Below are 26,953 nucleotides of genomic sequence, written 5' to 3' on the forward strand. Positions count from 1 at the left end.
AGTAGCGTAAAATTAATGATTCTTTAGTCAGAACACTCTGGCTACAGCTGAATATTGGCTATATTTATTTTACCAGGGCATCAGCAGTGGCATAATATGTACAGGGGCTAGGAGTAAAAGAGCAGATATTGTCATCATTGGTACCTTAGCATTTACCCCCTTCATGTGTTGGTTGTTTTTTTCTCTGCGCCTTCCCGCAAATATATGATGTAATTGACTACCTCATGTTGCCTGCATAGTCGTACACATACCACTAAGAAGACTATGCTTGTCAGTGTAGACCAAACGTTTAGCGTCCACAGTTACACATCTGACCTGCTGGCCAGGATAAAATAATCGTCAATGGTTCGCTCTTGTCAGATGTGCTTGTAGGTAATCTGCCAACCCCCTATATAAGTGCTACTCCTTATAACTACAGTTATTGCTCTTCACGTGATGTAAATACTCATGTAATGTTGTTCATTACGATATACTCAGTCCCCAGGATATATATTCTGGGGACTGAGTACGATGTGATGAACAGCATTACACCAGTATTTACATCATTTGAAGAGCAGTGACTGTAGTCAAGAGCGCAGGAAACAAACCGCACACACACTCTTCCACCATGTCGCTCATATTATGCACTTTTTCCAACGGTGAGATTTACGAGGGAGTGCGAATAAGTAATGTCTCCTAAATCTTACGTCAAAAATCTTAAATCTATATAAATAAAACAAACGTTATTAACATTCTACATCGTTATTCTTCATGTCTGCATATTTATTTCTGAACATAGTCACCCTGCCGAAGAATACAGCCGGCCGGTGTGGCCGAGCGGTTCGAGGCGCTTCTGTCTGGAACCGCGCGACCGCTGCGGTCGCAGGTTCGAATCCTGCCTCGGGCATGGATGTGTGTGACGTCCTTAGGTTAGTTAGGTTTAAGTAGTTCTAATTTCTAGGGCACTGATGACCTCAGATGTTGAGTCCCATAGTTCTCAGAGCCATTTGAACCATTTTTTGAAGAATATATTTCCCGCAACGTGAGACCTCTGCTTGCACTGCTTCATCACAGTGAATGCGAACTCATGGCAGGTGTTTAAGTTTTTGAAACAGACGACAATCATATGGGGCCACGACGGGATTTGTGGAGGATGATCGGTGACAGAGAACACAAGGCGTCGGATTGTTGCATATGTCGCACCGTCGCACCGCTAGTGTACGTTGTGGCGTTGCCCTGAAGAAGACCGTGTTCCATATTATAGTACTGTGTTTATCACTCACCGACGTAGTTGCGTTACAGACAGCCATGTTACAGACTACAATTCTTAGCCCTCTACCGTCAGACGGCTGCAAATATGTAGACACGAAAATGAAGATGTAGTATGTTAATAATATTTGTTTTATTTAATAATCTTTAAGATTTTGATATAAGAAATTCGGAGGCATTTGTTTTCAGCAGTTTCTCGTATATTGAGCTGCCTGCGATCATAGTTTGAGTGTCTGTATGTGTCAGCTTTTTGGCTAGGGTTTTTATTGAGTTGGTGTTTATATGTGTGTGGTCATTGATAAGTTGCTTGCTCTGTACTATACGTGTGACGTATTTATTGGGATTATTTATTGTGATGGTTTTCATGCCTTTATTTAAATATTCCACAAATATGGAGAAATTACAGTCACACATCGAACATCTGATGTGTGCTTTATATCTTGTGTTAAAACTCCTGTTTGTCATTCGAACATACGCTGCATTGTAGCTTTGACCTTAAAGTTGACTTATACTTGATATCTGGAATTTCACACTCTTCAGTGTAGAGGTGGTTAAATACGTTCACATACTATTTAGAGTTTTATTTGCTAGCAGAAGACCTTGTTTCATAATCATGTTCTCAACTCTGTGTGTTTATGTGTGTATAACACTGTCTGTCAAGTTGTTTCGTTTGTGTGGTGTCTCTTTTATTGTTTGTGCCTTAGAATCTATGTGGAACGAGTCCGTTAAGGCATCAGTCACGCTTTGCTACTGGAAATGTTACCGGTGTTGCTCGATTAATATATCGAACAAATGAACTTTTTTGAGAATTTAACACAGTGTAGCTTCGTAAGGACAGTGAAGAAGGATAGAGAGATGTAGATGCATAGCAGATCCGTTCACTGCGGGATGTCTAGATCTGTCATGCAACATGACTGCTACATCCTCCAGTACCCAGAATTTGGACAAATAAAACTTCAGTTAACCGTTTCTTGTAAATGAAAACACCGTTATCCTGTTCCAGTTTATCCTCAGTGTCGACCCACAGGAAATTTATTTACGACAATATAAAATGAAATCAACCGTAAATTAAATCATCAGAAAGAAATCTGCAAATGAAGAGGCTTCCTTCTACCCCAAACACAAGTTTCCACGTCGCAGTATAAACTTACAAACACAGATACGAACTCAGGCACATGCGTAAGATTATTTCACACGACATTGATTAACAGCATAAGTCGCAGTGGAGTGGAAGTGAAATAAGAATTATTGTCTCGGGTTATTACGTGCCATCGGGCAAAGCCGCAGACGGCCAAGATAACAGTGTCAGGAATAACACAGCGCTGTACGCCGCTGGTGCAACTGGCAGTTTCAGCACACCTATCACAAGCCTTTGAGGTAATTCATCTGGCCGTTATCAGCTGCTAAGGACCAGCGCGTAACCCGTTATACTCCAGATAAAAGTGAGAAATACTTACAGATGTTCCTCCTCTGAAGACGTTTCCAGCGGAGGACAAAGTTTGCAGCCAACGCGGCTGCAGCCACGACCAAACTGCCGGCACGGCTGCTCTCGAGGTCACCAGCCAGCACAGTACGCTTCCCCTCCCCTCACCCCCCCTCTAAAAGCCATCCACCACACCTGCGACTCCGTCCACCACACCGACCTCATCGTCCTGCTTATGTAACCTCTAGGACGACAGCACAAATATGCTTGCCATGGTTCGTCATTTATATACAGTGAAATAGCGACGGTCATTTACTTCTGTGCTTGATGAAAAGCAAGAAAAGAGACTACAAAAATTATATCAAAATTCAAGAGCTATGTAACTTCTACGCAAGTCTTGAAAATCGCCAAAATTACTTTATCTTCACCATAGGTACCTTTGATCAACTTGCTGCAATATCTGTTCATATACAACTTCACAATATTACGAACTTAAATTTAAGGGCACTCTCTTTCTTTGATTAGTCCTTGTAATCGAAATTTACTGCGTAAGTGATTAAGGGAACTTACGCGTACGAGTCCTGTCAGTAACAAACTCAAGCACCTTAAAAAAGAAAACGTGCGTCAAAAGAATGCGCTGTAGCGTTCCGTCTAAAGTGGTTAGACAAAGAGAAGAAGAATGATTAAGGTTTCATGTCCTGTCTGCAGTATGGTCGTGAAAGATAGGGTGAAAAACAAATGAAATAACTCAATGGTCGTCGTCTAAACTGCGAGTCCAGTGTGCTACCCACTACGTTGCCTCGCTCGGTAAAAAGATAAAGCAGATAATGTTATAGATGACACAGTTGCTACCGTGAATTAACATATTGTATAATTTTTAATAAGATGGAATGGAGAAAGCTGTGATACACGGTTTGTAATTATTGGCTGCTAACTTTGATAACCCAGAATCACAGGAGCCACCGTTTTATTTTTACTTTTTGTTGAATTTTATTCTCTGTTATGAGTGTTCTAACTAGTTTGGTGCAGCCTGCCAAAAATTCCTCTCCTGGAGCAGCCTCTTCATCTCAGAATATCTCTTAGTTGTTAGATGTATTCCAAGCTCTGTCTTCCTATCCGGTTTTCATCCTCTTATAACTCACTATAGTACCACAGAGTCTGTTCCCTTGTGCCTTAACAGGGGTCGTATCATCCGCCCCTCATTCTTGTCAGTGTCTACCATACGATCCTTTTTTCGCCTATCCTGCGAAGAATCTTCTCATTCCTTTTTCTTCTCAGTCCACCTAAGTTTGATCATTTTTATGGAGCAGCACATCTCAAACGCTTCTTTCTCTTCTGTTCCGGGTTTCCACAGTCGATGTTTCACTACCATACAATACCTTGCTCGCAATGTACGTTTTCGAAATTTCTTCCTCGGATTAAGTCTTATAATTGATACCAGTCTGTTACTCTTGGCCATGAATGCCCTCGTTGCCTCTCCTAGTCTTCTCCTTATGTCCTCCTTACTTCGTCGAACATGGGTTATTTTGCTTCCAGGGTAGCAGAACTCCATATTTTCCTCTGTATCGTGATCACGAGTTTTGACGTTAAGTTTCTCGCTAATTTTATTTCTGCTACATCTCATCACTTTCATCTTTTTCCTGTTTTCTTTATATCCTTATTCTGTAAATATTAGACCTTTTCATTCATCAGGTCCTGTAATTCTCCTTCACTTTCACTGACGACAGTAATGTGAATAGCGAATCTCGTCACTGACGGATTGAATTTCAATCCCACTCTTGAACCTTCCTTTATTTCCGTCATTGCTTCTTCGGTATGTAGCCGGCCGAAGTGGCCGTGCGGTTATAGGCGCTGCAGTCTGGAACCGCGAGGCCGCTACGGTCGCAGGTTCGAATCCTGCCTCGGGCATGGATGTGTGTGATGTCCTTAGGTTAGTTAGGTTTAACTAGTTCTAAGTTCTAGGGGACTAATGACCTCAGAAGTTGAGTCCCATAGTGCTCAGAGCCAGTCTTCGGTATGTAGGTTGAGCAATAGGGGTGAAAGACTGCATCCCTGTCTCACATCCTTCTCATTCTGAGCACTTAGTTCTTGGTATTACTCGTCTTTCCCCATATTTTACTCCTTTTTTTCCCGAATTTCAAACATTTTGTACCAATTAATGTTGTTGAAAACTTTTTCTTAGTCGCCAGACCCAATGACCGTCTCTTGATTTTTCTTCAGTCTTGCTTCGAATGGCAAGCGGAAAGTCAAAGTTGAGTCACCAGTGCCTTTCCCTTCCTAAAGTCTAACTGATCGTCATCTAACTGTGGTCACCTACCCAGATTCCGATGGAGTGTCATCTATCCCTTCTGCATTAATTCATGACAAGTTTTCCAGAGCTCTTTTAAATTCTGACGCCGATTATGTATCCCCTAAACCTTCCATATAAATTCGAATTTTTTCCTTTATCACGTCATGAGGTAAGTTCTCTCTCTCATAAAAACTCTCAGTGTACTCATTCCACCTATCCACTCTTTGTCTGGAAGTGCCATCGCATACTTAACGCTACCAACATTGCTTTTCACTTCAGGGAGGCTTCTTTTACTTTTCTGTATGTTGTATTAGTCCTTTCGATGACCATTTTGTTTCGATAACTTTACATCTGTCCTGTAGCTTTTCGCTGTCGTATACAATTCTTTGAAAGCCAGGAAGATAATAGGTGTTTCTGTCAATCGTTCGTAGTCCAGAAGCAACGAGGTGACCATTGAAACTATATGGTGCAATAAAGGAATATTACTAATTTTACTATTAAATTGTGTCTACACAGTACTGCAACCCGTCACTTTAACTTTTACGATAGCACCACGTCCTCTAATGTCGTTAAGTCATAATATGCAATTACATCTTGAAAGAATACACACAACAACATAATTAACGGAGGCAGACTAGCACCATACACTTACGGAAAAGGTTATCGTCTTGTAAGCAACAACTCCTGGAGGAAAGTTTACCAAAGCAGCAGCGTGCTAACTGGATGACGTCAGTCACTGACAACGGTCTTAACAATTTCCGCCACCTTGAAGTGCTGCTATCCCGTACGCGCGCAAAAGCAGCTGTCGATGGCCCCTGTTGTGGCTGACCTTGACAGGAAGCGTCTCGATTTATCACGGTGTTGAATCACGGCGCGCGGTGGCAGGAGTGTTGCTACAGCTTATGCAACTGCACGCTCTTACATGCTCTGTGGCGGATGTCTCGAGTTGGTGCTTGAGAAACGTAGAACTCGTAGTGCCGGAAGAGATGACGTCGCATCAAAACCGAAAACAGACATCTGCGTCAGTTCTCTGAATTGGCCATAATTTCAGCACTTGACACTGTTTTCCAGTTATCGTGCAGAGAGTGCTCCAAAGCATTATTCTTATGCTTTATTTGCATACCAGCATGCATCCGAAGATAAATGGAGTAATTTTAGAGTGGTTTCGGATTGAATTCAACTGGAAATGGCGTAATTTACGTGCGATATCTGGCTCGCATTCGAAGAGCAATGGTACAATTTTAGAGCCATATTTACGGTGTGTTGTTGCATAGTAGTGCATGATACCTGCCCGTTGCTGTGCAATGGCCACTTGAAGCGTGATACTTGTCCTGCCGTCTCCGTTTTCAATGGGCCAAGTTGATAGTGGACATGTAGTGTGGTCCAACTGATCTATGTTTTATGTCTTCTAAATTACGCAATGCATCGAGTACACCGATGGCGAAATTAGACATTTAATCCGATATGTGTGAAAGATGTAGTTCAGGCTGTGAGTAGTCCTTCCATATTTGGAGGTATTTAATGTACCATGACTTGTTACCAGTGATTCAGGTTACCGTGACCATGAATCAGGACATTACAGTTTCTTGACAAGTGCGCCACATACACTCCCGTATACCGAGCTGACAACAGTCACGTTTACAGAAGAGCATCCATAATATCTTGCTTGGACGAACACTCAAGCTCCTTGCGATTGGCCCACTAAATCACTCGAACGGAATTCCGTAGAAATATCTGTGCCGCGCGGGATTAGCCGAGCGGACTAGGCGCTGCAGTTATGGACTGTGCAGCTGGTCCCGGCGGAGGTTCGAGTCCTCCCTCGGGCATGGATTTGTGTGTGTGTGTTTGTACTTAGGATAATTTAGGTTAAGTAGTGTGTAAGCTTAGGGACTGTGTAAGTAGGCTGTTTATGTTTTCTTTATGTAAGTTTGATGTTTATGTTTTCTTATTGGCAACGTTACGTAGCGCTCTCTGTATGAAAATCACTGGCTGTGCTGTGTGCAGTATGTGGCTAGTTTGCATTGTTGCCTGCCATTGTTGTCATGAACTGCTATAGCTGGATGTGAACAGCAGATAGCGTTGGGCAGTTGGAGGTGAGCCGCCAGCAGTGGTGGACGTGTGGAGAGAGATGGCGGAGTTTTGATAGTCTGTAAGACTGGATGTCAATTATGAATATTGAGGTAAATACATTGTTTGTTCTCTATTAGAATCTTTCATTTGCTAAGACTATCAGTAGTTAGTACCTTCAGTAGTTTGAATCTTTTATTTAGCTGGCAGTAGTGGCGCTCGCTGTTTTGCAGTAGCTTGAGTAACGAAGATTTTTGTGAGGTAAGTGATTTGTAAAAGGTATAGGTTAAAGTTAGTCAGGGCCATTGTTTTGTAGGGGTTATTGAAAGTCAGATTGCGTTGCGCTAAATAATATTGTGTGTCAGGTTAAGCACAGGCTTGTATATCGTGTGAAATATTGTGAAAATAATGGCGTGTGAAAAACGTAACACTCGACTCCAAAGTAAACTGAGAAATGACAGTGAAGACGAAAGCAGTGTGTTGGCCCCACCATGTAATGAGTTAACTAATATTCAAAGTAGTAATTTGGTAACTGTGCATAGGGAAATGGAGCGGGCGTCAAACAATGGCGTAGACAGTCAAACAGGTAGTGAACAGGGAAGCATTATCGATCGATCGGTCGGCAACAGCTCGCCTCAGGAATCCGAAATGACAGGACACAATTTTGCAAATACTGTAGATTCAGGTTTTGCGTCCTCACCGTTTTCTCAAATGAGTCAAGACACATTTTCTGCTTGTCAAAATGTGAATGCTGCCGGTGAAAACGCACTGCCAAAAAGCATAGAGAAACAGATTCCAGACACTAATACATTATTATTGCAATTAATGCAACAAATGGAACAAAATCAGAGACAGATGGGACAAAATCTTCAAAAGTTAGACACAGTGGAACAAAATCTTAAAAAGTTAGACTCATTGGAACAAACACTCGAACAAACACGTGAAGATTTAACTGCTGAGTTACATAACATTGAATCGAAATGTCAAAAAGTCTGTAATGATGTAAAAACACAAATTTGTGAGCATTTTCAACCTATTTTTTCGCGGCATGAAAATGCATTACAGAATCACGAAGCAGCCATAAAAGAGCTGCAAACCATTGTTCATGAAAATCATGAGACCTTGTGGGCTAAAATTGACTCAGTTGCATCTACCGATTCGGTTACGCAACTGGCAAAAACTCAGGAAAACTTAAAGAACACAGTAGATTCGATTTCAACACAAATGGACACACTGAAACTTGGTTCAGAAAAACACACTGAGGAAATGTGTTCACTATCGGAGAAAGTAGCCGAACTTTCGGATCAGGTCACTAACTTATCTACAAAGGTAGATGATGATCTGAATGACACAAGACCTGTAGCCTTCACTGACACAGAAGACTATGAACAAATTAGAAAATTCAAACAAAATCAAAATCAAATCAATACACAGTACAAAAGAGAAATCCGGGAAGTACAAGATCAGTTGACACAGGTAATACAAGAATTACATATTTCAGAGGATACTCGCGCTCCAACACGGGAAGAGGAACTTAGAAATACGGAAAAGCCACAAAATAATAGCACAGGGCATTTCGGTAATTATGAAAGAAATTGGCAAGGTACACCGAATTTTGAGATGGAACCGCCGAAACGACGTAACAATGACCGATATGTGACTCGCCGACATGATGATTTTGACTATAAGCTGTTCATTACTACACGTAAATTCAAAACATTCAAGAATTCTGCCAACGACATTCATCCACAAGCGTGGCTCCATCAATTCTCTCATTGTTTTCCTCCCAACTGGTCATTAGAACACAGATTAGAATTTATGTGTGGCTACTTAGAAAATGAACCAGCTGTAAGAATGCGATCGGTCATTCACGATTGTCACAGTGAAGGAGAATTTTACCATGCGTTCCTCTCAGCATATTGGTCACAAGCTACACAAGATCGCGTAAAACATAGCATCATGATGATGAAACACTTTGAACAATCTGAATTTTCCAGTCTTGTCAAATATTTTGAAGACATGTTGCACAAGAATCAGTACCTATCAAACCCATACAGCCCCTCAGAACTCATCCGCATTTGCTTAATCAAACTGCCTGAACATTTACGACATATTATTTTGGCAGGACGTTGCAAAGACGACATTGAAGCTTTTCAGGGATTGTTACAAGAACTGGAAATTGACACAGACAGTCGCGGGATGCGAAAACAGGAAAACAATCACTACAGGTCACATCCGTCTCAATTCCGTGACGACAGAAACAATAAATGGCCACGACAAACCTATTCTTACAACGTAAATCGTGACCAAAACAGACACCACCCATATGATAACCACTGGCAGAGTAATAGTTACAGGGAAAGATCACCTTTCCGCAGTAATGACTACCACAGAGACAATCAGAGAAACAGACAATATGGGAACCAAAATAACTATTATCAAGGGAGACAGAATAACTTTAGACGCAACGGTCCAGCACGCAGTTACGACTCAGGCAGAAATTCTCCACCACATGACCGACAAGAAAGAAACTATCGAACCTACCGACATGACGACAGACGATATGATCGTAACGACAGACCTGAATTGCATCAGAACTGGCGAGTTTTAAACAGAGCTGGGCCCTCTGGGCAAGGCGAATTTGTGGAAGTTAGGTCTCCAAATCCCAATAACGACGCGCGCCAACAAAGAGACAATAGGCGATGACTCACACCGCTGGCAGCCACAATATGTACTTATGAAACTGATGACGCTGCTGCCGTAGCTAGTAATTACGTAAAAATGGAAGACATTAGAGACATCTTACTCCAGGAACACGACGTAAAACATAACAACATTGCATATCCTGTGATCCACATTACTGTAAATGACGTAATATTTACGGCAGTACTTGACTCTGGCAGTCCTATTTCAGTAATTAGTGAAACAGCTTTTAGCAAATGCAACAAATCGAACGATTGCCCCACACTTCCGTTACGTAAGATTAAATTACAAGGTGCAATCTTTGGAAAAAGTGTAGATGTACGCCAACAAACCAATTTAGAATTCTTTTGCCAAAGCCACAGCTTCTCTATGAACTTCCTTATTGTTCCATTATTGTCGACGGAAATTATACTGGGAGTAGACTTTTTGAATGAATACAAAGCAATCTTAAGCTTTCACGATGCTGAAATAAGTTTAGAGAAAGAAGGTAAGTCAATAGCTTTGAAATTTGAAGACTGGCTCTCAAACCATGATGAGGAAATTAATCGGCTTTACGTTCTGTTAGACAACAGTTCGGAATTTTCTACGGAACTAGACACTAACAATCACTCTGCAAGTACTGACAGGGATGACATCGACGGCATATTTGAAATTAATGAGTTAATTCAGAATAAAATTCAGACAATTGAGAATTGTAATGACACTGATAGGCAGGACCTTTTTGAGATTTTACAAGCACATTCCACAGTTTTTACTCACAAAACAGGAACAATCAAGGGATTTCAATACCAATTTCGTGTTCGTGAGCATACTAAATTTTGTGTTAGACCATACGTAATTCCAGCACATTATAGGGACCGTGTTAGAACAGAAATACAATCTATGCTTGACGAGGGCATTATTGAGCCTGCAGTAAGCTCATACAACAATCCGTTACATGTTGTTGAGAAGAAAAATGGATCGATCAGACTTGTCTTAGATTCGAGACAAATCAATACTATCATTATTCCTGAAACAGACAGGCCACAGACGATGGAAGAACTTCTTCAAAATTTTAATGGTGTAAAAGTGTTGTCTTCCATTGATCTCAGATCCAGCTTTTATCAGATCGAACTTCATCCAGAATGTAGAAAATACACAGCTTTCCTTTGTTTCGGCGTTTGTTATCAGTTTCGGAAACTTCCTTTTGGTTTGAACATTTCTTCAGCAGCATTCATTCGTGGGTTAAATTCCATATTACCTGAGTTCTTAAAACGTCACATCACCTTATATGTGGACGATATTCTAATAGCAGAAGCTTCATGGGAACAACATAACCGCATACTCAACAGTTTGTTACGTATTTTTGCAGAATCTGGAATTACAGTTAACTTGGAAAAGTCTGAATTCGGTAGGTCAAAGGTGAAGTTTTTGGGACATATTATTTCTTCTGAAGGCATTCAGCCGGATCCTGAAAAGTTAGAAGCAATCAGAGCCATTCCTGTTCCATCCACAAAAAAACAAGTCCGCAGTTTTCTAGGTCTCGTAAATTTTTACCGTCGTTTTCTGAATATGCAAATTCTAGTTACACCAAAACTTTGTTCTCTCACTGGAAAAAATACTATTTGGAACTGGGACGAACAAGCACAGTTGGAATTCAATTCTTTGAAAGAAGCGTTACTTCACGCGCCAATACTAGCCCATCCAGATCTGTCACAAGATTTCTGCCTTAGCACGGATTCTTCCAAAGTTGGTCTTGGTGCCCATTTATTTCAAGAAGCCATAGAAAATGACACTACCATTCAGAAAACCATTGCTTTTGCTAGCCGAGTGCTAACAAAATCTGAAAAAAATTATTCCGTTACTGAATTAGAAGCTTTAGCTATCGTTTGGGCATTTAGCAAATTCCGTTTCTTTCTTTCTGGTAAGCACGTAAAAGTATACAGTGATCATCGCGCATTACAATTTCTTATGTCTTCAAAATTAAATCATGATAGGTTAAAACGTTGGGCATTGTTTCTGCAAGAATTCCGCTTCACAATAGTCTACATTCCCGGCAAGGAGAACATTGTTGCGGACGCGCTGTCACGCGCACCGGCTGGGCTTGAGAAAAGTAACACAGAAGGCAACCTCGAGAAAAATTTCAGTATTCTTTACATTCAGAAAGTCGCCTTTGAAAACTTCATCACCACATCTTTAAGGGACATTGCTCATGAACAAGATAAAGATCCGATTTGGAAAGACATCAAAAGTAAATGGCATGAAAAGACACACACTCAGATTCGGCATTATTACCTGGTTAGAAACAACATACTCTTCAAACGCTGCACTGTTGATGACAAGCTATGGGTACTTTGCATTCCAGACGATTTTGTTAATAAGCTCATTTGGTACATTCATTTCAGCTACGCACATTTTGGTCCACGAAAATGTTATCATATTCTTCGAACGACTTGTTATTTTAACAATATGGAAAAGAGAATTCGAAGAGTCTTGTCTATTTGTAAACTTTGTCAAAAGGCGAAACCATCTACTATCTCACATCGTGCCCCGTTGTTTCCAATCATTCCTTCTAAATTAAAAGAATTTGCTGCTGTTGATCTCTTGGGACCGCTTGTCAGAACATCTAATGGATTTGCATACGTTCTAGTCGCTGTTGAACTTACTTCAAAATTTGTTTCTTTCACTCCGTTACGTAAAGCCACTGGACGGTCTGTATCCAACGCCTTTGTTAAAAATTTCTTACGTGAAGTGGGACACGTTAGTAAAGTCATTTCAGATAACGGACCGCAATTCAGATCTGCTGTTTGGTCACGCATGCTTCGGAATCATAAAATCAAACCTGTTTTTATTTCATTGTATTCACCACACTGTAACCCGTCTGAACGGATTATGAAAGAAATCAATAAGCTTTGCAGACTTTATTGTCACAGAAAGCATCAGCATTGGGACAGATATTTACACTTATTTCAAAATGTGCTGAATGAAATGCCTCATGATTCCACTGCTTTACCACCTACTCTTGTACTGAAGAATGTAGAACCTCCGAACAGAATCAGAGAGCTTGTACCTTTCCCGAATACACGTAAACTTCGACACAAAGACATAATTGATTTGGCTCTTACAAATATAAAATCTGCAGCAGACAAAAGGAGAAAACTACACGGTAAAGCAAATGCAAAGAAATTATGTATTGGTCAGAAAGTTCTCATTAAAGCTCATTCATTGTCACACAAGAAGAAACACTTGAGTCACAAATTCTTTCTAGTTTACAATGGACCTTACAGAATCCGACGTATACCACATGATAATTGCGTTGAAGTTGAAACTCTGCGTACTAGGAAGAGTAAAGGTTTACACCACATTTCTCATGTAAAACCATTTATTGACAGATAATCTGCTTTTTAACTTAGTCTTTGCAATTTTCACTTCACGCTACTTGTACAATTTGTCAGACTTAAGAAACTGTTAACATGCAACATTTTGGTTTGCTTACGAGTGGATTCTGGATTTGAGGTGCTTTCTGTGAAATGCCAGATGACACAGTGGTTGGTTTGTGTGACAGCTACACGATTATATCACGACGTTACTAATGAGTGACAATTTACAATGTTGCTTTTGTGGTGTATCTGTTTTTTTATCTGCACAGTTTTTCTGAATTATTCTGGAAAGTAAACCATGTTTTAGTAGTAACTTTTGTGGTATAGCTACAATGAGACAGCCTTTTCCGTAGCACAACAATACTTTACAGCACACTAATTTCTTCATCGCAACAATAAGCATAATAACTAAGTTATCTATACGCAAAGCATTTCACTTTTGTGTATCATGAGGTAAGTACATTGACTTCTGCAGAACTTAGCTTTCGGAGGACAATAACTACGACACTTCCCAGAGATTATCTTACAGCAAGACGCATATTTAGCGCTACTGGACACGTATTTGAGTGATTAATTTTGTACTTAAAACATTTATTTTTAAAGAGTTTTGAATTACAAAGAAAGTTTTTCGTGATACATTTCATTCCATTGCTGTAATCTGTAACACCTGAGGGTATAATTACAATAAACTTCAGGAGGGTACACGCCTACTTTGTGTACCATGTGTTTGGCAAGCACAAGGAGCCCTAGCTAATATGGTATTTGCTTATACAATTTAACACATCGGTACCATATTTCTCTAACACATAAATTACACACCTATCTGATCATTTAACAGAGAAACAAACATCCTTTTACTACGTCAGTGACACATGTTTACGCAATTACAGAGTTGGATTACTTCACACTTAAGAAATTGTACTTTGTCTGTACCTTTTGCACTGTTCATATTTTTTTGGTACCATTGTGATACTATGAGAGCTTTGAATGATGTATTTTGGTATGAGATCATAATTTTTAAAGTACGTTTGAGGTAGATGACACTACTGAAATGAGCAGAGAATTTTCTTTAGGTTTTGAAATTATTGCAGGAAGCTACGACGTTTTTGACATTTGACTGAGGTGTTATGATGTTATTTTTACGACGACGATGTGTATTATGCTGTTGAGGTATGTTTATGTCAATAAAATTCTTGACCTGTGAAATGTTTTTATATGAGACTGTCACTGTAGCGGAAACTACTGTCGTAAATATTTCCGTAAGAAAGTTAAGTGACCACCTGCGCATAATGTGACGTGGGCACCCAGGTGTGTCAGACACCTGGAGAACAAGCCTTTTCAGACGCTCAGGTAGAAAAGAAAGCCATTAGGGTGTGCCAGAGGCACAGGTGGAAGAGAAGGACAAAGAGAGGCCTATACCCCTGTTAATGACATTTCCTTGTAGAGGGCATCGCTAATGCGACACGCTCGCTACTTGAAAACATATGATTTTTGTAATGCGTTGTGGGCACACAGCTGTGTCAAACACCTGGAGAACAAGCCATTAGGGCGTGCCTTTCATCGCTAATGCGACACCCTCGTTACTTAAAAACATATGATTACTCGCACTTTGTGCTAATTATTGAAATGCTTATGAATTGACAAGAAATATTTTTACATCTGCACACCTGATTATGACAAGAGTCTTTGTACGAGAGTTGAGAGCAATTAACTTATGAAATGAAATGTCACATGACTACTGAATGATATTTTTATGCTTTGCTTTTCGTAGTTGCTTATTTCATTTGATGTCTGGTTTCCAGCTGTGTTGCAGCATTGCTCTTATAAAATGAAATGCATTTGCTAATGTGAACTCTTTCTGTCAACAGATTTATTAATTAATTATTTTATGATCCACATTCTTTAAAAAGGAGCACTTGGAAAGGAAAGAACAATAAGAAGGAACTAGCAACAGTAAAACAAAATTTTCTTTTCAAGTACATGGTAATATTTTTTTTACAATAAGTTGTTATGGTGCACCACTTTAATTACATAGACATTAAGATGACCACTTTAATTACATAGACATTAAGATGTGAATATGCATTTCCCTTGTCTGCATTGTTGTTTTTACTGTAATATTTTTTCTGCTTGAGCTATGTCATGTTTAGGTATAAGTTGCTGCTGTTTGCCAGGCATAGTGTTATTGAATTTGACTTTTGCTAATTTATGCTGCTAGCTTTGCCAATTTGCATTTTTTGTCATTTCTGTTTGTGTTGATTTGTTGTGATGCTGCATTGCCTCGTCCCTTGGTATATATATCTGAGCTCAGTAGATTTAAGTTAGCTTAAGAGGGGGTAGACTATATAAGAAACTGACTATGGAGAATAGGTAAAGTATGCATTGCAAGGTTACATGAAAAAAGATTTGGGCCCAAATGAGTGTTGTACAATCAGAAATAATCATTTTGAAAGAAATATGAATAGAATACAGGAAGGAGGTATAGGTAGGATTTTCTTGGAAATAAATGATGAGGTAAGCAATGTGTGAACATATAAATACAGAAAGCATGCTTAGATAGGATTTTTTTGGTGGAAGCAAAGGTTGAAATAAGACGAACGATCTATGGAATGAAGGGAGATCTCCAACCAAATGCTACACTGAAAACAAACCCTGTCCTTTCCTTTTGTGTTATTCCGCTATATGTTTGTGTACCCTTGTGTATTTGTGTTTTTCCTGTCTTTATGTGTTTAGCTGATGAGAGCTATGTTGTAGACTTTTTCTATTAATATGTTATTTATTTTGTAAAGATGCTTAGACATTATTTATTCTGTTTTGTTTTAATGCTCATGTGTGAAGTTGAATTTTTAAAAGTGATTCTGATCTTTTATGTATGTACTCATGTCATCATTCCTGTAACACTGATGTATATGTTTATTTCTATTGTTTTGTAAAGCCTGCACTACAAATATTATCTGTATTGTTATGTTTTTAATGATGTATTTTGTATCTTTGTAATTGTATTCTTATGTTATATAATTGTAATTGACACCAGTTACTCAAATTAAGTAACTTGTAAGCATTCATTTCACTGCACACATTTCTGTTGGTCATAGTATATGGACAATATGTGAGAAGTAGGGACTGTTAGTGTTTGCACGTGTGTTAATAATTCAGCAAGGGACTGGATAACAGCATTGCTGGTTCTAAGGACAATTCCACAAACTTTGTGAGTGCACAAGTGGGGGTATATGGACTTGCTCTATTATCCGCAAGACTCTTCAATGGTGATTGTGCACCTGCACAGTCACAACAGATGGCTGCTGGCCATCTCTACAAGGACTACAGTGGGTCTGCATCTCTGGTGGCCCATCAATACCATACTCTCTACCAGGACTGGAGTGGGTCTGCTCAGTGATGACCTACCTACCAATATTCGTCAGAACTTAGAATGACTCTGCTGTGGGTTTGCTCCATTGTGGCCCATTACCTGTCAGCATTTCAAGAGTCAGCACTGTCTTTCCGTTGGAAGGACAACACTACTTCTTCAAGACTGCATGGAAATCCACTACTTCTATGTGCAATTTCTTTTACTAATGAGACTTTGTGAAAAACAAAAACTGTAATTACTATTATGATGAACAATCTGGACTGTCTTTATGGACTGTGAGAAAATTTTAGCTGTTGACCAACATTGTATAAATAAGTGTGTGCATTTTATATCTTTGTTACTGTAATTGTGAAAAATTTTTGTCAAATCTGTATTGGCCAGTGCCCAACACCATTTGTAAAAATTTTTGTGGGGAGCATGGGGGCTATGTAAGTAGGCTGTTTATGTTTTCTTTATGTAAGTTTGATGTTTATGTTTTCTTATTGGCAACGTTACGTAGCGCTCTCTGTATGAAAATCACTGGCTGTGCTGTGTGCAGTATGTGGCTAGTTTGCATTGTTGCCTGCCATTGTTGTCATGAACTGCTATAGCTGGATGTGAACAGCAGATAGCGTTGGGCAGTTGGAGGTGAGCCGCCAGCAGTGGTGGACGTGTGGAGAGAGATGGCGGAGTTTTGATAGTCTGTAAGACTGGATGTCAATTATGAATATTGAGGTAAATACATTGTTTGTTCTCTATTAGAATCTTTCATTTGCTAAGACTATCAGTAGTTAGTACCTTCAGTAGTTTGAATCTTTTATTTAGCTGGCAGTAGTGGCGCTCGCTGTTTTGCAGTAGCTTGAGTAACGAAGATTTTTGTGAGGTAAGTGATTTGTAAAAGGTATAGGTTAAAGTTAGTCAGGGCCATTGTTTTGTAGGGGTTATTGAAAGTCAGATTGCGTTGCGCTAAATAATATTGTGTGTCAGGTTAAGCACAGGCTTGTATAAATTGTTCTAAGGGGACGTTTCAAGCTTAGGGACTGATGACTTTAGCAGTTAAGTCCCATAAGATTTCACACACATCTGATTTTGATTTTTAGAAATATCTGGGACTATATGGAAAAACAGATGAAGAGTAGTAATCAGCATCTGGGCGGTTTGGTACCTTCAGCAGATCTAATAATTAATGCGTGGGTTCAGCCGCAAACTCACAAAAGATCGAGACGGTGTTACATATGAATGTCACTAATTTTTGGTCCCGTGTGTTTAGTTTTACTACCTACAAGGGGAGGCCGCCAATTGTGAAATTCAGATTCGATTCATATTGCGCATAATAAAAGCTCATGGCCAGAGGTGTAATGTGGCAAAGCACCAAGATGCACTTCTCAGCCGTTGTCAAGAAAATCGACAGTTAAAAGAAACCGTTGCGGTGAAATACTCTCTACGATTATTAATTTTCTACAGCGTCGTGGCGCAGCGGTAAGCGTCGGGTTTGTAATCCGAAGGTCGCCGGATCGAATCTCGCACCATACAAGCTTTTTTTTTACTATTTATTTTTCGTAATTCAAATGTATATACACACACACGCACACACACACACACACACACACACACACACACACATATATATATATATATATATATATATATATATATATATATATATATATATATATATTTCCCGGCAATCAGTTGCAAAAATTATGCATATAATAAGTTGTTGAAAGTCGTTTGTCGTGGAAAAACTGGCGACTTCGAACATCATTATGTTTTCCGCAACAAAGTTGTATTTCACAAATGTTATTAATTGTCTTCATAATGTATACGCGTGGTATGCATCAAACCTGACGAACGATAGGACAAGTTTTCAGAATGTCAATCAGGTGTGTTTCCCAACAGATAATTTAAAAAACAATTGTTCTTGTAAAAGCACATCGTTTATCAGATGTGCTCGATGTCGTGCTGTTTTCTACTTTCCATGTTTCTATGATAACTATCACTCTGGTTCGTGCTATACTCCAGCTACTTCTGGTCACTAATTGTTAATTATGGAGGGGCCCAAACAGCTGCAACATACATCGCGTTTATACAGAATGACCTGCCAACGTTGCTCTAAAATGTCCCACTGGAGACGCGTCGACGTATGTGGTATCAGCATGATGGTGCACCTGCACATTCCGCAATTAACACTAGGCTGACCCTTGACAGGATGTTTGACGGGCGTTTCATAGGACGTGGAGGACGCATAAATTGGCCAGCCCGTTCTCCTGATCTTCCACCTCTGGACGTCTTTCTGTGGGGTACGTTAAAGGAGAATGTGTACCGTGATGTGCCTACAACCCCAGAGGATATGAAAGAACGTATTGTGGCAGCCTGCGGCGACATTACATCAGATGTACTGCGGCGTGTACGACATTCATTTCGCCAGAGATTGCAATTGTGTGCAGCAAATGATGGCCACCACATTGAACATCTATTGGCCTGACATTTCGGGACACACTCTATTCCACTCCGTAATCGAAAACGGAAACCACGTGTGTACGTATACCTCAACCCTCATGGTAATGTACATGTGCGTCAGTGAAAAAGACCAATAAAAAGGTGTTAGCATGTGGACGTAATGTGCTGTTCCAGTCTCTTCTGTACCTAAGGTCCATCACTGTTCCCTTTGGATCCCTACGTAATTCGGTGCTCTCCGATACACACGATCGAACAGCGGAGGAGTGGTACTCAAGCGTCAACTTTAGGTTACAATATCTCCGGATGTAATGAACATTTTACAATGCAACAAACGGCACAGATTACGTATTTGTTTATATGTTCAGATGTGCTAACAAAACTAACGGGGTTCCATTTAAAAAAACGTAGGTTTGTGTTAAAAACATACTTCCGTGCATTTTTGTATGGTTTGTATTAAACAATTACACTAGCCCCTCTCCTCACGTTCGGTCTGTGGAATCGATTCGTCAGTATTTGATGTGGTTTACGAAATATATCCAGCGGTAATGTTAGGTGCCTCACCCTATATATATATATATATATATATATATATATATATATATATATATATATATATATATATATATACAGGGTGTCCCACACACACACACACATATATATATATATATATGTATACAGTGTGTCCCGGCTATCTTGTCCACCCAAAATATCTGTGGAACAATAACAGTTATTGGAAAACGACTTTCACCGGTATCAGTGTAGGGCTGGGGCCCATGAATGTACATATTTGGAAACATTCTAAATCGCAGCAGGATGGTAGCAGACGGTATTATTCGTTTCGGACCTCTTGATAAGTATGGAAGTGTGATTACGCATGTCAATCACATCGCGATTACGGGCAGCATGGGGTTCACGCCTGAGCCTCAGGACGTGCGCTTGCTGCGCATGTCGGGTGTTTCAAGCGTCAACATCGCGTCTTAATATCTCGGGATGTAATGGGAATATTGCGATGCAATTAACGCCATTGTGTATGTGCTTTGTCAAGCTATGGATTGCTGAAGAAAAAATATAGGAAGTCCATTTAAAAAAAAAACATAAGTTTGTGTTAAAAAACACATATGCTTTCGTTTTAGAATGTTTCCAAATATGTACATTCATGGGCCCCAGCCCTACATTGATACCGGTGAAAGTCATTTTCCAATAACTGTTATTGTTCCAGAGATATTTTGGGTGATATATATATATATATATATATATATATATATATATATATATATATATATATATATATATATATACTCCTGGAAATTGAAATAAGAACACCGTGAATTCATTGTCCCAGGAAGGGGAAACTTTATTGACACATTCCTGGGGTCAGATACATCACATGATCACACTGACAGAACCACAGGCACATAGACACAGGCAACAGAGCATGCACAATGTCGGCACTAGTACAGTGTATATCCACCTTTCGCAGCAATGCAGGCTGCTATTTTCCCATGGAGACGATCGTAGAGATGCTGGATGTAGTCCTGTGGAACGGCTTGCCATGCCATTTCCACCTGGCGCCTCAGTTGGACCAGCGTTCGTGCTGGACGTGCAGACCGCGTGAGACGACGCTTCATCCAGTCCCAAACATGCTCAATGGGGGACAGATCCGGAGATCTTGCTGGCCAGGGTAGTTGACTTACACCTTCTAGAGCACGTTGGGTGGCACGGGATACATGCGCACGTGCATTGTCCTGTTGGAACAGCAAGTTCCCTTGCCGGTCTAGGAATGGTAGAACGATGGGTTCGATGACGGTTTGGATGTACCGTGCACTATTCAGTGTCCCCTCGACGATCACCAGTGGTGTACGGCCAGTGTAGGAGATCGCTCCCCACACCATGATGCCGGGTGTTGGCCCTGTGTGCCTCGGTCGTATGCAGTCCTGATTGTGGCGCTCACCTGCACGGCGCCAAACACGCATACGACCATCATTGGCACCAAGGCAGAAGCGACTCTCATCGCTGAAGACGACACGTCTCCATTCGTCCCTCCATTCACGCCTGTCGGGCTGCACGCTGGAGGCGGGCTGCACGATGTTGGGGCGTGAGTGGAAGACGGCCTAACGGTGTGCGGGACCGTAGCCCAGCTTCATGGAGACGGTTTCGAATGGTCCTCGCCGATACCCCAGGAGCAACAGTGTCCCTAATTTGCTGGGAAGTGGCGGTGCGGTCCCCTACGGCACTGCGTAGGATCCTACAGTCTTGGCGTGCATCCGTGCGTCGCTGCGGTCCGGTCCCAGGTCGACGGGCATGTGCACCTTCCGCCGACCACTGGCGACAACATCGATGTACTGTGGAGACCTCACGCCCCACGTGTTGAGCAATTCGGCGGTACGTCCACCCGGCCTCCCGCATGCCCACTATACTCCCTCGCTCAAAGTCCGTCAACTGCACATACGGTTCACGTCCACCTGTCGCGGCATGCTACCAGTGTTACTTGTACAGCCCTCTCGCAGTGTCCGGAGCAAGTATGGTGGGTCTGACACACCGGTGTCAATGTGTTCTTTTTTCCATTTCCAGGAGTATATATATATATATATATATATATATATATATATATATATATATATGTGTGTGTGTGTGTGTGTGTGTGTGTGTGTGTGTGTGTTTGTGTACATTTGAATAACAAAAAAACAAATAATAAAAAAAGTTGCATGGCGCGAGATTCGATCCGGCGACCATCGGATTTCGAACCCGAGCGCTTACCGCTGCGCCACGACACTGTAGGAAATTATTAATGGTAGAGAGTATTTCACCGCAACGGTTTCTTTTAACTGTCGATTTTCTCGACAACGGCTGAGAAGTGCATCTTGGTGCTTTGCCACATTACACCTCTGGCCATGAGCTTTTATTATGCGCAGTGTGAATCGAATCTGAATTTCACAATTGGCGGCGACCCCTTGCTAGTGAAAAGTAGGTAGTTACAAAATGAATTATAGTTCATTGCTTTCCCCCCCAACCATCTCACACCGGATAGAGCGGAAGTGGTCGAAAATGCCAGAATTTAAATTATCCTAGGAAAATGCTGTTTGAATTAATATGGTCCACGTTCCTAAAATGTTAGACTATCTGTATGTACGTTAGATCAGGATGGATTAATAGTACAATGCTCTCCCTGGGACTCAACGAGAAGTTATTGTCGCTTGTGAGAAAACTTGACTGAACACTTTCTTTGTAGTACGTTGTTTGATAATCTTCTCTGGAAAGATGTGAGAAGGAAACAGGAATTAGGAATGCACGGTCTATGGAAAGAATCGGTCCTATTGTTTGAATAGCATGTGGTGAGTGCTCCAGCAGGGCTTAAGGTTGCCCTAGTCGCAGGATTCACGTACTAGTGAGCGATCTGCCTGTTTCCATTCGTCAACAGGTTGCGATTTATAAAACTAATTACAAAGATAACAGTACCTTTATTGTTACAAAGTACAGGTGCCCATATTGGAAATACCGTTACCTGCACATACGTCAATGTAGACTTTCTCGGAGTTTACTACTGATGGAAAGCTTTTCTTTCTCCAGCCAAGTGGCAGTGTTAGAGTAGTAAATCGCTTGTGGCGGTGTCAGGGCACGAGCAAAAAGGGATTTAGTAATCCTAACGATAATTCACAGAACAACGTAAGTTCCCTGAGCAGTTGTTTGCAGTGGTTGCGACGAGACGAAATTTATTTCCGCATAATTGCAGTGGAACAGCGTTTCTCAGAATTTCAGTGTTCGGAGCCCAATTTGCTGTCATAACTCTCATGCCCTAGCTAAAGCTATAAAGATATTAACTTTAAATATTACCAATAATTACTAAATTTATTGACGTTTCGCAATATCTATCCACTACAATGTCAAAACCAAAATCCATGGCTCTCTATTGCTCTCTCTCTCTCTCTCTCTCTCTCTCTCTCTCTTCCTTACAGGTAGCAGGCGAATATTCGCTCGAAAGTCTCTCAGCTGGCGAACACTTCACAGCAAGTGGCAAAATTAAAAAACAGCTTATTAGTAAATAGCCCTTTTATTTTAGGAAAGGTGGATTGATGAGTTTTATGCACCGAAGAGCATTTCCTATACTATTACCATTTTCAATATTCTACCTTTGCAAAACCGAATTTCATGCGTTCGTTACTTTGAAGACGAAGTATAACTCTAAGCTGCACGTAGAAAAACAACTTAGGACGTCTAATATTCTTCGAAATGCTTTTCTCTACAAGCCAGAGAGAAAAGACGCCCTAACAACCACAAAACTTTATTTTAATTTAGTAGTAGAAAGTTATTTATCAAATGCGCTATGCGGCATGTTTATAAGCGAAGTATATCAGTGTAAATGTGAATTTTAACTTTTATTTTGTCAGAAAGTGTTTTGCTTTACTTTTCTTTCAATTAATTGATCAGTTTTTCCTGTCTTTTTTTATATTTTGTTTGACTTATTCTCTGTTTTACCAAAATCAATTTGAAGGATTTTACGCAACGGGAACTAAAAAACAGGGAACATATTGTTTATCTTTGTCACATTTTCATTTATTCAAAACAATGAAATGAAAAAGATTTACAGTTCAGCAAACAAGGATTTCAAGAATATTAAAAATTTAAATTCCGCTGTGTGATATATGTGCTTGCTTTTGAGAACAAAGTTCCTCAAGACGTGATACAACAGGAGAAATGGCCACTCGAAGCTCTTTGGTAGAATTTAGCTTTGAACAGGATTTCGACTACATAGCTGTCAAAGTCGGAAAGCCAGTCTCGCACAAGTATGCTGTTGTAAAAGTAATCAAAATATTCATTGCGTTTTAGCTCAGCTTTGGGGATTCTTACGTAACAACAACACAGAAACTTCATTATATTTACTTTTCGATGAAGTATCACAAGTGAGGTCAGTAAATCGTTGTTCTTTTATATTCAGATGTAATGGGTACAGGAGCATTTATGAATTGATGTTTAATTCAATTAAATCTATCAATCGCTGAAATACTTACCGAAATGCCGGCCGCGGTGGCCATGCTGTTCTAGGCGCTCTAGTCCGGAACCGCGCGACTGCTACGGTCGCAGGTTCGAATCCTGCCTCGGGCATGGATGTGTGTGATGTCCTTAGGTTAGTTAGGTTTAAGTAGTTCTAAGTTCTAGGGGACTGATGACCTCCGATGTTAAGTCCCATAGTGCTCAGAACCAATTTTGAACTTACCGAAATGAACCTTCAGTGCTGCAAGACGATGAAGAATGCACGGTTTTACCACCATTGGAAGTATCGGACTCTCCCTGTCCTGTAACACAGACACTATAGAACGGAACATACGCTAAGTGATCAAAAGTATCCGGACACCTGGCTGAAAATTACTTACAAGTTTGTGGGGCCCTCCATCGGTAATGCTGGAATTGAATATGTTGTTGGTCCACCCTTATCGGTGATGATAGCTTCCACTCTCGCAGGCACACGTTCAGTCAGGTGCTGGAAGGTTTCTTGTGGAATGGCAGCCCATTCTTCACGGGCTGCTGCACTGAGGAAGGGTATCGATGTCGGTGGGTGAGGCCTGGCACAAAGTCGGCGTCCCAAAACATCCCAAACCTATTCTATAGGATTCAGGTCAGGACTATGTGCAGGGCAGTTCATTACAGGGATGTTACTGTCGTGTAACCACTCCGCCACAGGCCTTGCATTTTGAACAATTGCTCGATCTTGTTGAAAGATGTAATCGCCATCCCCGAATTGCTCTTCAACAGTGGGAAGCAAAATAGTGCTTAAAACATCAATGTAGGCCTGTGCTGTAATAGTGCCACGCATAACAACAAAGGATGCTAGCCCCCTCCATGAAAAACACGACCGCACAATAACGCCATCGCCTCCGAATTTTACTGTTCGCACTGCACACGCTGGCACATGACATTCACCGGCATTCGCCATACCCACACCCTGCCATCGGATCGCCACATTGTGTACCGTAATTCATTACTACACATTACGTTTTTCCTCTGTTAAATAGGAGCGTAAACTTAGCTCCTTATGCTAAGCGAGGCGACGTTTGGCACTTACCGCAGTGATGTGTGGCTTATGAGCAGCTGCTCGACCATGAAATCCAAGTTTACTCACCTCCCGCCTAACTGTCATAGTACTTGCGGTGGATCCTGATGCTGTTTGGAATTCCTGTGTGATGGTTTGGATAGATATCTGCCTATTACACATTACGACGCTCTTCAACTATCGGCAGTCCCTGCCCGCATCTCGTGGTCGTGCGGTAGCGTTCCCGCTTCCCACGCCCGGGTTCCCGGGTTCGATTCCCGGCGGGGTCAGGGATTTTCTCTGCCTCGTGATGGCTGGGTGTTCTGTGATGTCCTTAGGTTAGTTAGGTTTAAGTAAATCTAAGTTCTAGGGGACTGATGACCATAGCTGTTAAGTCCCATAGTGCTCAGATCATCGGCAGTCCCTGTCAGTCAACAGACTAGGTCGGAATGTACGCTTTTGTCTTGTACGTGTCCCTTCACGTTTCACAATCACATTGGAAATAGTTGAAAGGTGGCTACACTGAGTCACAGCGCCAGAGATTGCGCCAAATATCATTATTCCGCCGCCTCCACTGGTGCAGGGTCGAGTACAGTTGTTGTTCTGTTGGGCGAGAAAGTAGATGCTGTTCGTTTAGTGTAATGTATAGATGGAAGATATTGCAATGATCACAGTGTATTTTTCGTCAATATATATTGACTTAAAATATATATATATATACATATCACATTTGTTTAATGAAAATGCCTCTTGGTCACAGGTTCAGTCAACAAAGCATCTGGTTCGTGTTCATGTATTAGACTTGTAATTCTGGTTTCTATGTGCAGTTATAGTATTTCTGGTTTTTCAATTAGTTCATTGTAAATGGTGTTTAAAATATCTTGTCGTATTGAGGAAGAACCGTGCCAGATACATGTACGTTGAGTCACACTACGACACACAGAACAGTTACACTTGTGCTTTGTTGTTTCGTACCTTTTATAGTTGCAGGGGACTTAATTAATCAATTGTGTTAACGGAAATTTCTTGTCATTCTTTATTTTTATTTTATGCTTTCAGATTGCGTTCTAGTACTACTCAGGGCCAACCGGTTAGGAGACTTCGTAACCGGACACACAGCTACTACAGTTATTGCATTTATTCATTATTCTTTTTAATTAAGCCCCCATGCATAGTTGACCTAAGAATTTGATGGCATAGTGTACGTAGCATGGCACTTTCGATTCAGTTTGTAAACGCCTTCACTTTTTCCTTCCGAGATCGTACAAATGCTTCATTATCTTGAAGATCAGAGTTAAGAATATTTACTTTCCCAAAAATAACAATGAAGTAAGTCTTTTCATTAGAAAATCATCGTTTCTGAAGCAGTCTGCCAGAAATTGACTTTCCTCCTCTTTAAAAATACACTACTGGCCATTAAAATTGCTACACAACGAAGATGATGTGCTACAGACGCGAAATTTAGCCGAGAGGAAGAAGATGCTGTGATATGCAAATGATTAGCTTTTCAGAGCATTCACACAAGGTTGGCGCCGGCGGAGACACCTACAACGTGCTGACATGAAGAAACTTTACAACAGATTTGTCATACACAAACAGCAGTTGACCGGCGTTGCCTGGTGAAACGTTGTTGTGATGCTTCGTGTAAGGAGGAGAAATGCGTACCATCACGTTTCCGACTTTGATTAAGGTCGGATTGTAGCCTATCGCGATTGCGGTTTAGCGTATCGCGACATTGGCTTGGTTCAAATGGTTCTCAGCACTAAGCGACTTAACTTCCGAGGTCATCAGTCGCCTACATCTCTGAACTAATTAAACCTAACTAACCTTAGGATATCACACACATCCATACCCGAGGCAGGATTTGAACCTGCGACCGTAGTGGTCGCCCGGTTCCAGACTGTAGCGCCTAGGACGCACGGCCACTCCGGCCGGCATGGCGACATTGCTGCTCGCGTTGGTCGAGATCCAACGACTGTTAGCAGAATATGGAATCTGTGGGTTCAGGAGGGTCATACAGAAAGCCGTG

General features: G+C 40.9%; 1 protein-coding gene across 4 annotated transcripts in view; it reads right to left on the minus strand.

Moving 5' to 3' along the window:
• The window catches only part of LOC126175411 (cholinesterase-like), a 411,608-nt gene that overhangs the window by 159,466 nt on the left and 225,189 nt on the right, over positions 1-26,953 (minus strand). For 3 of the 4 annotated variants that reach the window (XM_049922209.1, XM_049922206.1, XM_049922207.1), the window contains exon 1: positions 2,706-2,797. The exons of the other annotated variant lie outside the window; for it this stretch is intronic. The gene's annotated coding sequence lies outside the window, so the exon portion shown is untranslated. Of the gene's footprint in view, positions 1-2,705; positions 2,798-26,953 lie in introns of those variants that run through there. 4 annotated transcript variants of the gene reach the window in all.

This window comes from Schistocerca cancellata, chromosome 3 (genome assembly GCF_023864275.1).
Source record: "Schistocerca cancellata isolate TAMUIC-IGC-003103 chromosome 3, iqSchCanc2.1, whole genome shotgun sequence".
Classification (NCBI taxonomy): domain Eukaryota; kingdom Metazoa; phylum Arthropoda; class Insecta; order Orthoptera; family Acrididae; genus Schistocerca; species Schistocerca cancellata.